This window comes from Canis lupus, chromosome 28 (genome assembly GCF_003254725.2).
Source record: "Canis lupus dingo isolate Sandy chromosome 28, ASM325472v2, whole genome shotgun sequence".
Taxonomy (NCBI): Eukaryota; Metazoa; Chordata; class Mammalia; order Carnivora; family Canidae; genus Canis; species Canis lupus.
Window position 1 is genome coordinate 4,995,077 of NC_064270.1, and position 15,874 is coordinate 5,010,950.

The 15,874-nt window shown below is 37.2% G+C and overlaps 2 long non-coding RNA genes across 3 annotated transcripts in view; one reads left to right on the plus strand and one right to left on the minus strand.

The window, feature by feature from the left end:
• Window positions 1-914, minus strand: part of LOC112672579 (uncharacterized) — a 43,021-nt gene extending 42,107 nt beyond the window's left edge. For both annotated transcript variants that reach the window (XR_007406891.1, XR_007406890.1), the window contains exon 1: window positions 781-914. This is a non-coding gene — a long non-coding RNA (uncharacterized LOC112672579). The remainder of the gene's footprint in view (window positions 1-780) is intronic.
• LOC112672580 (uncharacterized) lies at window positions 309-14,503 on the plus strand. Its single transcript, XR_003144362.3, has 3 exons — window positions 309-439; window positions 8,435-8,512; window positions 14,237-14,503. It is a non-coding gene; the product is annotated as an uncharacterized LOC112672580 (long non-coding RNA).
• The last annotated feature ends 1,371 nt before the right edge of the window (window positions 14,504-15,874 follow it).

Consider the following 15,874-nt stretch of genomic DNA (forward strand, 5'->3'; position numbering starts at 1 on the left):
TACATTTATTATGCGCCTACATTGCAAAGCCCATGGCAAGGCCCTAAAGCCTTGGATGAGATGCCGTCTCTGCATCTTCTAGAGTTCCCTCTCTGTAGACCCACAGAAAGACTGCCCTTTTCAAGCAAGAGACATTATGTAAATGCTTAGTAGAGCAAAAGAGATAGAAAGAGCAAAAATACAACTTCGTTAAAGAAACTACATTTCTTATCCTGCCTTGATTTGATGCAGTCCTTGGTCCTAACTCTATAGACAACTCCCCTGACACTGAGGAAGCCTAGGCTTTGCTAATAATGAACAAACAAACAAAACATACAACAACAAAACCCCTCAAATCTCTGGCTCACAATGAGGGCCCCCCGCCTTCTCTGTAAGAGCCTCTTATTTTTCATTCAACTGTACTGCCCGAAGAACTCTAATACTTTCTCCATAGGACAAGGTGATTTTACTTCAACTCCTTTAGATAACCAGAGGAAAGCCATTGAAACTATTTATAATTTTTAACTTACATAAAGAAGACACAACTTGCAAAAGCTATTTGGAATCTGATTATATGCTGAATAATTAAGAGGCAAGGAATGGCGGTTGAAAATACCAGCAAACTCTTACTCATGCCCCAGGACCCAGCAAAAGTGGTGTCTTCCTGGTGAAGGTTTTCCTGTCTTTTTAATATATTTTCTCTCTTCTCTGGGCTCCCACAGCACACTGGCTCTTCTGCCATCACAATACTTATGTTAGGCTCTTTTAATTAATTAAAAAAAATATGTATACTTTGCTCACCGAACTGAGGATTCATGATTATATGATTTATCATTTTGATTCCACAGTATCAAATAAGCATTTGTTATGTGTTGAAAAAGTAAATTTATAAAGAGACAAGTGGGTGAAAAGGAAGTACTGGGGTATTTTCTAAACTCCATCCTCATTTTTAGAGGAATGCCGAGGTGACCATGGAGACATGGAGCCATATCAGATAGAAGGCTCTGTGACATAGCTTTTATGACACATCAGCTATTGTGTGCTGTAGAGCCATATCTGAGCTCATATATGACTGTCACACAGTAGTGTATAATTTAACATCTCCAAGCTTGTTTACTCATGTAAAATGGGAAAAATCATGCTTCACAGAATTGTTAGCAGCTCTAATAGCTAATTAATAGCTTTAAGTTATATATTTTAACATGATATACACATAAGGGATGATGTCTTATTCCTTCATAGGTTGTTGAAACAAATATAACACAGTTGTTGTTGTTGTTGCTGTTTTTATCTTTTTTTTCCCCCCAAGACTACCTTGACTTTGCTATAAGGAAGCAAAAGCAATTTTGCAGATAAAAAACAGTTGATTCATCGAAGGAAAAACTTTATATTTGTGATTTATTTTTATGAACAATTTGGGTACAAAAGAGCTTACTTTATGTGGGTGTTACTTTTAATACTAAATTTAAAAAGCGAATGTGTGAAGATTCTGAATTGTTATTCATTTGAGATACTTTTAGATACTTAGAAACTTTTTTTCTGGAAGATTGAGCAAATTAAAATTTAATTTGGTGGAATACAATTTGATACTTAGGTACTTTTTCTGGAGGATTTAGGAATTAAAATTTAATTTGGTGGAATATAATTTGAAGGATGACTGAGAGCTTAAGCTGAAATTGGGGTCTGTGAGATTTTGAAAATAGAGAACCCTTTTGGTAAAGAGAAAATGCCTGAAATACATTTGCGATCTGGCAGGTTGCTCCTTGAATGATGCAAGAACTGTGGCTAGAAAATCAGAGGACAGTTACATTGGTTGAGTTAGCCACAAGAGCTGAGCATCCAGCTCAGTCCTGTGTCCTTGGCAGTTGGGCTGCAATGTACATGATGAGCAAATGTCTCATCAAACAGCCAAGATGGTAGAACCTGTGCACTTTGAGGTCAGACAGCAGATCTTACCATAATTAAAAGCCCATAAAACAATAAGAGGAAGTCATGCAATCTCTACCTGCTGAATTCACTTCAGTTCCTTAAAACTGTTATTTTTTTAAAGACATGGAAGTTTCAGAGCTCTTGCTTTAAAAATGTGATTTCATCACCCCTACCCCCGTCTTAAGCTGTTTCCAAGAGGATTTATTCTTATTATGTCTGCGAAATGAGATTTTCTTTTCAAGTGCTTGGGAGCTTTCCTCAGCGTCCTGTGGATGCTCCAAGATGAAGTCATCTCTTTTTGAATCCCTTCCTTTCCTTATACAGAATTGCCTCTGTAATTTCTTATTTTTACCATTAAAAAAAAAAAAGAAAGAGAAGCAGAAGGAATCTAGCTGGAGACTACAGCCCAGGTGTTCCAGAAGACAACTGCTGTCACCGGTCGTTAAAAGTGGCACTGCCATCATTTCCCCACAGATTGAAAATCGACTTTTCCTCTCAACATTTTCCTCTGTGGCTGGGGAAATTAACAAATTCATTGATTTTAATGAAATGACCATTTAAACATCAAGTACTGGCCTCAAAGAGAAACAAAAGTTTTTTTGAAGCATCTCTCTCCTGAACCAAGCTCTTGCATAATCTAAATGGTTCAGTGTATGAGTGCTAGTGTTTAAATGCCAAATCATTCAAACTCTGTTCTTGATATAAATTTTCTCATCAAGAAATCTCACACATGATTTAGCATGAATTATAGCTTATCTAATGCCAATTAATAAGTGAAATACTCTCAGTTGTGTTAAACTGCTGTGAACCGATTGGAGAAACCTGAAAAAAGTTGTATGATAACCATATGTAACTATTCAGGAAAAAGAAAGGGGTGCCTAGGGAAGTGAACCTTCTTCTCAACCACTGTGGTGAGCTTTGGAACATCCAAAAATCCTTGGATGCGTGCTAGCCATCATCAATAGGATGAGCAACTAGCATCCATGAGTGGACTTGAGCAGGATCATATTCTGTTGATACCAATGTTCTGTAGGAACATTTGGCAATACTTTGAAAACATTTAAAAATGTGTCCATTGCTTGTCTGCACAATTCAATTTCTAAAAATGTATCCTAATGGAATTTAGGATGTGTGCAAAGATTCATTTACAAAGATGTTCACTGTAGAATTACTTATGGTACAGACAAATTGGAAGCAATCTGAAGATTCTACAATAGGTACTTTAAACCATTGTATATAGATATAATTCTTTTATTGCAATTAAAATTTAGAAAATATACTTCAAAAGCTTACTAATAATTGTTGTCTAATAAGTCATGGGGTTATAAGTATATCCTTTTGATCATTTTGCCACTTGGTATTTTCTACAATGAACATGTGGTGCTCATATAATAAAACTGCCCAGTGGCTCACACCCCTCCACTTTGGTATGTCTCAGAGCTTCCCATTCCACCTCAAAGCCACAGTAACAATCCTGGGCATAACTAGAATTTTTAATCTAGAACATGAAATTGGAATCTCCTTAAAATCTATAATTTTGCAGTTGTAACATCGTAAGACTTTCTCATTTCACAGTATCTTTTTACATGTCTTTCAAATATACAGTTCTTCAGAGTACTATATAATACATGTTATTGTTTTAAGTTAGAATATGTTATTCTTAATTTTTTTATTTGAATATATCTTATGTAACTGTCTATGTAATTGGGAACATCTGGTGCTCAGAACCACTTCTTCAGAAAGTAGATTTGTTTTAGGACCTACTTCACATTTGAATCATTTTAGTTAAGGATGCTAAGAAGCGATCTTAAATCCTTTTCAGTAGATGGTGGAACTGAGAACCAAATTATTGTCAGAAAGAAAAATAAAGAAAATTCCAGTAAGGAAAAATCTCCATCTTCATTCCTATATTTGTTTCTCGCAGTCACAAAATGTCCTTAAGTTCTGTCAATGGGAGCAGGGTAGTACCCTCTCCCAACCTCCATTATGCCTGGTAGTTAGATCTGGATCACAGAGTAAATAGCTATGTATTTTGGGCTATAATGGAAAACAAATCATATTGCCCATCCTTCAGATACACTACTTTTACAATTTTCCAAAGAGTATTATTTTCAACCATTGCTATGCCTGATGTCTCAAGTTGTACATATGGGTTTCCTACTACCTTTGTGTCTTAAAGCTTATGAATTTTAATGCCATCAATGCCTATATACTAAACGTGCATCACCTTTTAGATTAGGTCTTTAGAGAGGAGTAAACCTGGAATGAAGGTGATTGAGGTCTGGAGAAATAATTTCAATGGCGGCTGAGTTAAAGGACCTTGCTTTCATGTGAATTAATCGTTCATTTATCTGGTCTGCTTCGTTCAGTCTGTGGGTATAGTTCATGCTAAATGAGTCAATTTCAGATCTTCATTTCACTCAGGATTATGTAGCTTTTACACTCAACAACCAACTTTTATTTTACTAATTTACTATTCTAATAGAAACCTACTGAGCTTAGGAGACCCCAAAGTACCTTCAAAATTCCCAACGTACTGCAGTAAATTTCCCATGACATTTCCTTATTAACATGCTCAGCCCTCCCTAATTCTCATCCTCCCACATGGGCAAGGTGAGAGGGTTTTTTCCCTGAATGTTGGTACCTTGTAAAATCTTTATCATAGCGCTTATAGTATTATATGGGTACTATTTATTTTGTTTTTTCATAGTTGACTCCTTAAATAAGGCCAGTACTATGACTTGCTTACTTTACAGATCCAAACCCTCTGTCTGCCGTAATAGGCAATCAATGGGTTAAATACATGTGCCATAAATCAGGAGATAACTGTAAGAATTTGACATTCTCCTTGTGAAGAAATGCCATAGGACAGAATGTCCATTTACTGTTAAGGATAAACTTATGTCTGTCCTGGTAGTGATAAAAAGCAAGAAAGGAAAGCAATGATATTTTATAGTGCCCATTTAATGATCTATAAGGCTGGAATAAAAGCTGGATTTTTTTCCCCTCTATTGTGTAAGTCAATTTGATAAAGTAGATACCTTACAGCTTTTTGCTGGGGCATTTTTATGCATATGCAGTAACTGTTCAATCTCCACAGATAACTTTTTTTTTTCAGTAAAATTGCAGCTAACTTCTGCACAAAGCTGATACCATTCTGCCACTCAGAAATCTTACACTGTATCGGAGTCACTGCACCAAATATCAGCCAGCACACTGAAGCTTGTCTGGAGCAATGAGCAGTCAGTAGAGCAGCAGATTTCATTTCAAAGCCACAGTGTAATTGAATAAGCTTTTACTTTCTTAGGCACTAGATAAAACACTGTTTGAATGTATCATTACTAAGAAAAAGTAGTCTTTCTGCATTTTTTCCCCTCTTCTACCCATATCCCTTTATTTCTACACCATATAAAACTGCAGTATTCACATATAATTTAAGGGGGAAATGTCTCATAATGACAGGATTAAGGAACTTCTCGAAGCAGCCTGAAACTCAGGTGGCAAAACACATTGGGTTAAAATCTTGTCTTTAGCTCTAGGACTTGGGAGGGAGAAGTGAGACACTTCTCCATTCTTAGAGGCCAGTTCAATGGCTGAAATATGTGGAGTGTAAATTAAGTGTCAGACAATACACTGGGTGCCTGATGGGTGTTGGAGACAAAAAGACAAATGAGTTGAAGTGGCTTTGCTTGAGGGGCTCAGAAGGAAAAACAGACAATATGATAAACTATAAAGAAGCCCATAGGGGGCTTTGGGATCCTAGAGGAGGGACATGTATGCTTCCATATCCTTTTTTGTGTGTGTGTCAGGTTTTTTTTTATTTGTTTCTTTGTTTCTTTTTCTTGTTTCTTCTTTTTTTTTTTTTTTTTTTTTGCTTTGGGATTTTATCGCTTGGACCTCAAGAGTCTTGGCTACTATAATCTCTCAGTACTAGATATACTGTTCCTCATTCCCTAGTCTCTGTGACTATCTCTTGGATCCATGGCTCTGTCTTTGCCCGTTGATGCCTGCCTTCCTCTTGGTTTGGGGGCAGTATTAATACCTACTGCTGGAATACAACTGGCTATCCTCTGTTTTGAAACAGTTGGCTCGCCTGGTTCCACAGTTCTGGATTTTCCACCGAGGTTTCTCCTCTGTTTCTTCCTGGGTCCAAACCACAGCAACCCAGTCACAGAATTCTGTTGGCAAGTTGCTGAATGCAGCTGCCAGACGATGATTTAGGTCTATTGCTTCTTTAAAATCAGCTGATTTATTGTGATGCCAAGGACCCCAAGGGGACATCTTCCCCTCTTCGGTTACCACTTTAAGAGGTAGATTAGGTACAATAGAATGGGAATTTAATTAGATAAGTCATTTAATATTTACTGAATGAGCATTTCTTCATCACTTGTGGATGTTAGATGCCAAGCTAGGAATTGAAAATACAAAAATGCCCTGGTGTAACTGATAGCAAAACAGGGGACGTGGTCATGAAACTAAATAGTGACACTGCTGTCATGGAAGCTGAACTGAAATTTGGGGGGGGTAAGGGAGGGAGGCAGAGAGCCAAAGAAATCGCCACAGAAGGGGTCTCATTTCAGCTGGGTCTTAAAAACCAGTACCTCATCAAGGAGTGTGGAGCAGCCTGTTCCAAGGCATTGGAGTGAGAAACAATGCAGTATGATTGGGGACTGATTTCAGTGTAGATGTGGGTGGAAGGAGGGTTCAAGGGATTGATGAGTTTTGCCCCAGATGTAAGTGGATTGTTTTCCTGCCTATGCATTCTCCTAGTTAGTTTCTCTTCTCCTTAGTGGGGGAGAATTTCCACTTTTTTTCATCCTGCTGGAGGCCATATTTCTAATAATTCACTACTCTCAAAATATTAATTTCAATATGTTTTGGGAAACAATGTTAGATTTTTTGCCCTGACCATGGAGGCTAAACTCCTTAAGAGGTATTCACTGATCTGAAAGAACTAATACATTTCTTAAAAAAGATTTATTTGGGAGAGAGAGGGAGAGAAAGGGGCAGAGGGAGAGAGAGTCTTAAGCAGACTGTGCTGAGTGTAGAGCCCAACACGGAGCTCAATCTCAGGACCCTGAGATCACAACCTGAGCAGAAACCAAGAGTTGGATGCTCAACTGATGGTGCCATTCAGGCACCCTAGAACTAATACAATTTTTAAAAAGTGAGATTTACCCAGCAATATACACTGAAGGAGTGGCTGAAACACTTGGTGCATCAGATTCATTGTTTTATCATCATACAAAATGGAGCCCTGCTGCCTGTACACAAGTGCTCTAGTAACTGGCGTCACACCTGTAAAATTGTCTCAACAGCTTATAATAATCAGGGAGAGGCTTTGTGTTCTTAAACTGAAATACATGATGAGTAAGAAGATGATTCTTACTACAGGCATTCACACTTCTGTAATTTTAATTTTTCAAAATTCAAGATGAATAAATTGGAAAGAGATGGACTAAACCAGTGATTCTCATGTATATCAGAACCACTCATGGAACTTGTTAAAAATAAAGGCGGGGCAAGATCTGGAATTTTTTTTTAATTCCACAGATGACTTGGTGCACAGTTACATTTGTAAATTCTGGGATCCAGTGACCACTTGTGGATATGTCCAGTCATATGACTGTTAGGCAATTTTCTGGGTGAATAAGTAAATGATGTAAGAAATCTCTCCACCTATTCAAGATTGAATTGTATATGAAAAGAATTTGTTGAAATAGAGTGTCCAAATGTTTTAATTGTGAAAGATTGTTTTGAAAACCGTATCATTGAATTCTAACCATCCTGTTAGTCCAATATAACCATACATACAGAGTATATAGTATAGATATAGTTCAGTGTAACAAAACATGAATCCGTAGCTCACCTGTTGTTTCTGTTCTTCTAATTCAGATTGGTAATACTTCTGTCACTTTGGGCCACTAATTCATAAATACCTTCTACCCCCCAGGCAAACCCATGTAGTAATGTGCTATTATTAAGCCAGAGTTACCTTCTCTTGGTTGAAGCAGGTGTCTTCAAGCTGTTCAGCATCTATAAGAATTAGAGAAAAAAAATTAACTTTTCTGCTATTGTGAATTCTCACGTGGTTGGTTGTTTAAAAAACTACTGAGTGTTAAAACATTTAAAAAAATTATGAGGCTTATTGTAGAAAAGCAAATTAAACATGAACATTCGAATAACATAAAATGACATATATGATTTCCTTTATGATACATCAAATAGGGAGGACCAAACTGGTGATGTCTGGGTCAATGCCCCACCCTGCAGTGAAGGGTGGTAAACAGAGGAGAAATGTATTCTGCTTGAATGAGGTAGAGCAGAGAGACAATTCTTCCAAGGCAGAAGGGGGTGTTGTTACCAGAAAATAAAAGACGCCTAGCATATAAAAACAATATAGGTTCACTACAATTATAAATTGGATCACGTTGTTATTTATTTGTTTCCTCTAAAACTACAATTGAAGTAAGGGTACACAAAATAAGGCTGCTCCATTTACCTTTATTTTTGATACATTTTTTAGGGTGGAACACCAAGGTATGCATACACTAGCCATTTCAAGAATATAAGAAGAAAAGGAAAGAAGAAGGTGTGTAGGCAGGTATGTTCCAGCATCAAAAAACTGCGTTGATACACTTCAAAGAGAAATATCGTTTCCGATGTATGCTACATTAGATGCTATTATTATTATAAAACAGTATGGTTTTGTCAGTGAAGTGCTAAGATTTGCATGTGAGATGAAACGAGTGGTTGTTTTGGTTGCTTTCCCAATCAAATCTACCATTCATCTGTGTCAAAGCTGTTTCTATTAAAGTAAGCAGAATCAGAAGCTCCAACTTTCAGTAACAAATGCAATGAGAAGTTACAGGTTGTTATGTGCCAGAGAATAAACATTTTCTATGGGCACCATTTGGTAAGGCCAGCAGTTTGTCCAGTAGTAACAATTTAGAAACTTATGACCAAGCCACCAAATAGATCATAACCCCATTCCACTCTTCTGCTCGCTTTACTCTCACTTTGATTTTTGAGTCTTCTTTTGTATCTTCTCTTTCCATTTCGTGCGGTAAAATCCATACAAAACCCCATTCTCCACTCTTCTTGCCCCACATTACCTGTTTTCTCTAAATACTTCTTACAATAATCACCTTTTCTTGTTTCTAATCTTTTTCTCCTTGCCTCTCTTCCCCTTAGTTACTTCCTGATTTCTTGCCCAGATGAATGTAGAAAATGAAAAAAAAAAATGACAAGGGATGGAAAATAAAAGTGAATGAAACAAAAATGAGAAAAGAAAACCTAAAGACAGTAGGTTGCTTTTGTATAAAAATAGAGACTAATGCAGGCCTTACACGTTGAGACTAAATGGAAGAGGTCATGGTCACTAGCTATTTGCAAAGCTTTTAAACTGTCCTTTTAGACTGCCTTCTGAAGGCAAGTGGATGTGTGGAAGGGAACTCCTCAAAGTGTCTAAAAGGACAGATACCATCCTATTTCCTCTCCAGAGCTTGGGAAATAACTTTAATATGAAGGCTTTCAAGGTGGGAAATGGGAAGAGGAGGGGGGGGGCGAAACAGAAAAATGGCCTTTGACACTAGAACAGAACCTGGAAATGTGGAAAAATTAAGAGGTATGCCAAGTGTTGGAAAGAGTATCTGTGCTTAGATGTAGCTTGTGGCTCTCTACGGACAAAATCTTCACTAAAGGTACAAAGTGGTCACGGTTTTGAAGAATCTTTGATAAGAGGGTAAAGGTTTAATAGCTAAACTTGGGGTTTACTCAGTAATTTTGTGAGATTTACTTTTATTTTTAGTAACAGAAGCAAATAAATAGGAGTTGGTACCTAAATGTAGACTTCTTCATCAAAGAGGATGGTTTTGAGGCATAGATACCCTAAATTCACAGGGATTTGGCAATTCTGACACGTCTGGAGGCCTCTGTGGGAAGAAGTGAGATTTAGTGAACCAGCGGAAGTAAGATCTGTTTTAATTTCAGCTGGAATACACCCTCGTCCTGTGACTTGCACAAGTGGTAGGTCTTGGTTACAGTCTCAGAACTGTGAACTGGGGAGAAGATAATGAGTAGAAGCAAATGAGGAATCCATAAAATGGATTTCAGTAAATAGTAAAGCTGTACAATATGAGGGATTCTTAAATATCCAATACATGTATTCGTACTGGGTGGGCTTTTTCCGAAAGCCCTTTCTTGTTGATTTCTGTCAATCGCATTACTGTCAGGAAAGATGGCCTCTGGATTTAGAATGTATTGAGATTTTCTTTCTAGACCACTAAGTGGTAAATTTTTTTTTGTCAAGTTGCCATATATATTTGAAAATAATCTGTATTTTCTGAAGAGTTTTCTCTCTCTAATCAAGTTTGGTGACTGTTAATTAAAGGCATTAGAGCCTGTTTTTGTTTTTGTTTTTCACTTTGATTTTTGTGTGAAAATCCCCCATAATGATTGTGGATTTATCAAGTTTTGCTTGTATTTCTCTCAGTTTTGGTTTATGCATTTTGAAACTATGTTGGTAAGTATATAGAGGCTCATAGCTGTTAACTTTTTGGTGGATCCCACCTTATAATCAATAATAAATCTTCTTTCTCTTTTTGAAGGTGTTTGTTTTGTTTTGCCTCACAGTTAATTTTGTCAGAAATTAATATTGCTATACTTGCTTTCCTTTGGGTGGTGTTGATTTACAATACTATTTTTCTTTCCTTTATTTTCACACTTTCTGTACCAATGTCCTAGGTCTCTTGTGGACAGCATAAAGGTAGACAGTATTTATTTCATCAGATTCTTTGAGAACTTTGCCTTTCAATAGAAGATCTTTATTCAATCACATTTCTTATAATTTCTATTATATTTGGACCTAATTTCATTATATATTTCTAATTCTTTGTTATCAAATTACTATGGTTTCTTATTTTTCTGTCTCACTTTTCTGTACTCTTGTTTGATTTATTGTTTCCTCTTTGAGCAATTCTTTTCTTTAGTGGTTTGGAAATCGTAACTACTATTCTTTTACTGATTTGTCTTTATTTTTTTATGTGCCGCTTATTTCATTTTTATTTTTTTGAAAAATAAACCTTGTATCCAACTAAACATACACATACAGAAAAGTTTGCAGGGGTACCTGGGTGGTTCAGTTGGTTTAGCAAATGACTCTTGATTTCAGCTCAAGCCTTTATCTCAGGGTCCTTGGAGGAAGCTGTGTCCGGCTCCATGCCCAAGGGGCATCTGCTAGAGATTCTCCTTCTCTCTCTCTCTGTCCTTCCTCCAGATCACACACACACTCTAATAAATAAATAAATCTTAACAAAAAGTGTGCAAATAAATTTTCACAAATTGAATGCCTGTGTGTAACTGGAACATAGAACAAACGTGAAAGCTTAACTACTTGAAGTCTCTTTCCTGAGATCCTTCCTAGTTACTATCCCTCTGCCAAGGGGAACCTCTGTTCTTACTTCTAACATCCTAGATTAGTGTTGCTGATTTGTGAACTTTATGTAATCCAATTATACTCTTGTATTTGGCTTCTTTTGCTTAACATATGTTTGTGACATTTATCCATGTGATTTCATGCAGCCACAACTTGTTCATCCTTTTTGCTGTGCAGCATAGAGCATGTAGTATTTCAGAGTATAAATCTCTGCAGTTTAGCTACCCAGTTTACTGTTGGCTATTTATGGTCCTTTTGGTTTGTTTTTTTTGCCGTTATAAATAACGATACTATGAGCCTGCTTGACCTGTTTCATAGTGAGTACATGACTCATTTCACTTGGGTATGTACACCCAGCAGTGGAATTGCAAGTATAGAGTCTGTGTACATTCAGCTTTAGTAGACTTTTAGTAGGTTTAGTAGAGCTGTTTTACCACCAGTTTTCCAGAATGGGTGTACCATCTTATACTCCTTATGCTCTCAGCTGGAATAGGAAAGTTTCAGTTGTCCCACATCCTTGCCAACACTTCATTTTCATCTTTTTTCCATTTTAGTCACTATGGTGAGGGTATAATAATATGACATTATAGTTTTAAGATGCATTGCCTTGATGACTATGAACTTGGGTGTTTTTTCATGTTCATTGGCCATTTAGATATCCTCTTGTGTGACCTTTGCTAATTTTTCTATTATCTGCCTCTTTGCTTACTGTGTTATAGTAGTTCCTTATATATCCTAGATATGAATTATATGTGGATATATGTGTTGAAAATATATCTTTCCAGTTTTGTGTCTTCTGATGAACAGGATACTTCACTTTAATGTGGCACAATTTCTAACTCCTCCTTTATGGTTAGTTCTTTTTGTGTTCAATTTATGAACTCTTCACCTATACTAGAGCCTTGAAAAAGATATTTTATTCTTACACTTTTAATACACATATTTAATCATATTTTTCTGGGAATGTTAATAGTTAGAGCAAGAATACCTTTACTTCCTTTCTCTTCCTCTTCCTGGGCTCCTTCCATGTTGAGATGGCCTGTCAACTTAGATTTAGATTGTTACTGTCTCTCTTTTATTTTATGGTGGTTGTTATTCTATTTTATTTCATTTTCATTTATTTTCTTTTTAATTATATTATTCTATTATATTCTATTATTTTTCTGGTTTCTTTTTTCTTTTTCTATTTTTATTGCTTTTTTCCATTTTATTTTCTATTTATACACAAAGTAAATCTCAGGTTTATTTTTTTAATTAAGATTTTATTTATTTATTCATGAAAGACACAGAGAGAGAGGCAGAGACATAGGCAGAGGGAGAAGCAGGCCTCCCCACAAGGATCCTGATGCAGAACTCGATCCCAGGACCCCAGGATCATGACCTGAGTTGAAGGCAGATGCTCAACCACTGAGCTACCCAGGTGTCCCTATATCTAGATTTCATCTTGATTTATTTTTATATATGTATTTTCTGCTTCTCTCTATTTATATCTTTACACTGATGTAAGTACTTCCCCAACACATTTCCAGTACTCCAGAAGGCTCCTATATATAGCCCATTCCTCTAAGATCTAGAGTGGTTTATTACACGTCAGTAGATAGCTGATACAGCTCCCTCACATATACTAATTTATTCCAAGAACGGACATAGTTTTCTTTCTTATTATTTATTTTTCTTTCTTAAGAACATAGTATATTAACCAAGGTAGGCTAGATTATGTTGAGTTAACAAACAAACCAGAAACCCAAAAAAACAAAAAATAAAATCCCAAATCTGAGCAGTTTAAACCAAAAGCACTTATTTCTTCTCATGCCACATTTTCTGTTCATCTTAGTCACTCAGAACCCAGGCTGAGGGAGATTTTATTTCAGTTGAGTTTCTACGTGTTTAAGTTTTACTAGGGAGCACCCCACTTTCAGTACCAATTTTTGGGGTAGTCAGGTTAGGCTAGGTTAAGCCACAGCTTAATTTCCTCCCCTTAATATCTGCCTCCCCATCTCTGCTTGTTATTTCAGGTGCTGGGTGGTTATCATTCTACATCAAAAACTTAGGGGGGGAATCCCTGGGTGGCTCAGCAGTTCAGTGCCTGCCTTTGGCCCAGGGCGTGATCCTGGAGTCCCGGGATCAAGTTCCACTTTGGGATCCCTGCATGGAGCCTGCTTCTCCCTCTGCCTGAGTCTCTGCCTCTCTCCCTGTGTCTTTCATGAATAAATAAATAAAATCTTAAAAAAAAACCTTAGGGTCTCCAAGGCAAGTTTCCCTTATGTTGAAAATGGATATCCCAATGTCCACTGTCAATGTAGGTTCATCAACTGTAACAAGATAGTACTCTGGTGGGGACTATTGATAATGAGGGAGGCTGTGCATGTGTCAGGCAGGGGGCTTATAAGCAATACTCTACACTTGCCTCTCAATTTTGCTGAGAACCAAAACTGTATAAAAAATAAATCCTCAAATAATAAAGGAAATGGATAGAGTGTTGTTACCCACCTTATTAGGGTGGCTGTGAGAATGATGTGATTATGGGTATATGTAAGGGGATCATAGGACATATCTGCAAATCCTCTAATTCCCCTGTCATCAAACATGGAATCTATGTCCCTTCCCCTCGAACTTGGATAGTTATCATGGAAAAGGCTGTGTAGCTTCTTTCTTTTGGGTGTTCACTCTGGAAGTCTTCAGCTGCTAAGTTAGGTGTCTAGCTGATACAAGGGCACCATTTGGAGAGATCTGAGAGAGGGAGATAGATAGATAGATAGATAGATAGATAGATAGATAGATAGATAGATAGATAGATGATAGATAGATAGATAGATAGATAGATAGATAGATAGATAAAGATATCTGAGCTCTTGTTGGTCCAGTCCTCAACTTTTGAATCTTCTATCCCAGGAACCATATGAGTGAAGAAGTCTTCAAGATGACTGAAGCCCTAATCATTGTCTGCCTGCACTTGTATGTGGGAGCCCAAGAAGGAACCACCTAATTGAGCCCAGTCAACCCTCAGAACCTTGAGAAATAATAATATTTAATCATTGCCATTTTAGACCATCTTTTTTGTTATACAGGATAACCAGAGCAGAGCTCACTATGTAAGGAAGGTATTATTCTAAGTATTTATGTATGTACTTAACTCATTTAATCCTCACAGCTTTATTATGCCTCCCACTTTACATACTAGACAGCTAATGTATAGAGAAGTTAAATGTATCATGTGGCTCTTTTCAAATAACCCCAAATCTAGTAGTAAAAAAATAATAATTCTGCTGATCTGGGCCTGGCTCACCTGATCTTCACTGGCTTGATTCACCCATCTGAAATTAGCTGTTGGCTCATTGATGGCTGGGTTGTCTATGATGGCCTCACTCATTTTCTGGCATCCACTCATTGTCATCGGGGAATACTGGGGTGAAAGAGCCATGTGATCTTTCATTATTTAGCAGGCTAGTCCGGACTTGTTCACTCGGTGATGGCAAGGTAAAGCATTCAAGGGGTCTTGAGGCCTGACCTTGGGATCAATATAGTGTCATTTCCAGTCTATTTTGTTCATTAGATCAGGTTGCAAGGCCAGCCCAGAGTCAAGATCTAAGGAAAATAAAATCTTCCTCTTGATGGCAAATTGTATCGTAAAGGGTAAGCAATTCTCAGGCCATTGTGCAACAACATACCCTATTACATAACTTGTCCGTTGCTACCCAGGTCATAAGTGATAGATCCCGGATCTGAACCCAGGCAGCAGGGCTCCAGAGGGCATACCACTCACAACTACACTACCCTAAGTAAATGATAGCTATTATTAGCTCTTGGTGAAAACCATCTTAAAAGGCAGACTGGCTCCTATATCAAATCAGGAAACCAAGGCTTTTATGTCATGTTAGAGCAGATATTTTGAATCTTTGTTTGACCACTTAGCAGCTATTTGTTCTCAAATTACTCAAACTTCTTGAATCTCGATTTTCTCATATGAAAAATGAGTTTTGTAAGATTAAATAAGATAATAAGGTACAGTCAGTTCTCAGTTCTGCTGTAACACAACATATGCATTTCTAAAAATCACTGTGCCATGCCAAATTGCACAATAAAAACCACAGGGTTTAAGGAAAAAGTGAGGTCTGAGCATAACACTAAACCATCAGTGACACACGTTAAATCAAAGAATAAGACCCTAACGAAAATGGCAATGCAATTTTACATGATTAATGGTTAATATATGAACAATATAATAAATATGGCTTTATATTGGAAAAAAGACCTGAAATTTGTTTGTGAAACTGGGTGTTGGCAGGGTTGCAGCTTGCGAGTTACTGTGGAGTGATTGATGGGGTGGGCAGTCCTGAAGCTGGACAACATATGGCAACTCTGGACATGGTCAGCTGCCTCATGAGCGGTGGGGACCTGAGGCAGTTGGTAGGCACCTGAAGTATGTGTATGTATGCTCGGTGTGCATTCCTAAGTGGTTTGTTTCAGCGGAGTGAAGTGTTTGGTTTTCACCTAGTGTTTCTTTCGGACAAAACTGTGCACAGGCAAGTA